This window comes from Sciurus carolinensis, chromosome 8 (genome assembly GCF_902686445.1).
Source record: "Sciurus carolinensis chromosome 8, mSciCar1.2, whole genome shotgun sequence".
Classification (NCBI taxonomy): Eukaryota; Metazoa; Chordata; class Mammalia; order Rodentia; family Sciuridae; genus Sciurus; species Sciurus carolinensis.
In genome coordinates this window covers 123,518,735-123,519,451 of record NC_062220.1, presented here as the reverse complement: position 1 = coordinate 123,519,451, position 717 = coordinate 123,518,735, and positions in this window count along the sequence as shown.

Genomic DNA, 717 nt, shown 5'->3' with positions numbered 1-717 from the left:
TTATTTTTGGAACTGGGAATTGAACTCAGAACTTCACGAATGCAAAGTAAGTACTCTACCACTGAGCTACACCCCAGCTCTCATGTGACTTTATTTTAAGGGCAGGTGAGTTGAAGGGTTTAGATTTCTTTTTTGAAGGAAAACAGAAAACTAAATTATGGCCCCCTAGATAATCTTCCCCCACATTAACTGTGTCCCAGGGTTTCCCTCTGCCCTTGAGATGTCCACGCTGTGGCTGTTCCTGGGTCCCAGGTCAGGCTCTGGGCTATGCCACCAGAGCCTCAGGTATTTGGGTCTAAGGAACTTTTCCTAAGTCCCTGAACAGTGTCACATCCTTCCTGCTGAATGTTCTACATCTGTTGATGTCTTCTGTTCTCCATCCTGCAAAGGCTGTAACTAAAAGGTCTGACCGGTGGGATAATATCAAACACAGAGGTGGCAACACATAGTGTCCAATGGGATCCTAGGCTGAGTCCACACCTGGAAGCCTTTGTAAGTGAGAGGGGTTTATGATAGACCATGGGACCCTTCCCTCCTGCAGTTACTCATCTAGAAGCTGAATGGGCAGGAACTGTGGACCACTAATGACTCAGGTCCAGAAGACAGGAGTCCTCACTACACCCTTAAGAGGATTCTAGTCACATAATGATGGTAAATGAATGGTCTTCATGGAGCACTCAATGCTGGCCTGACCCCACACAGACTTGCACTGTCAAG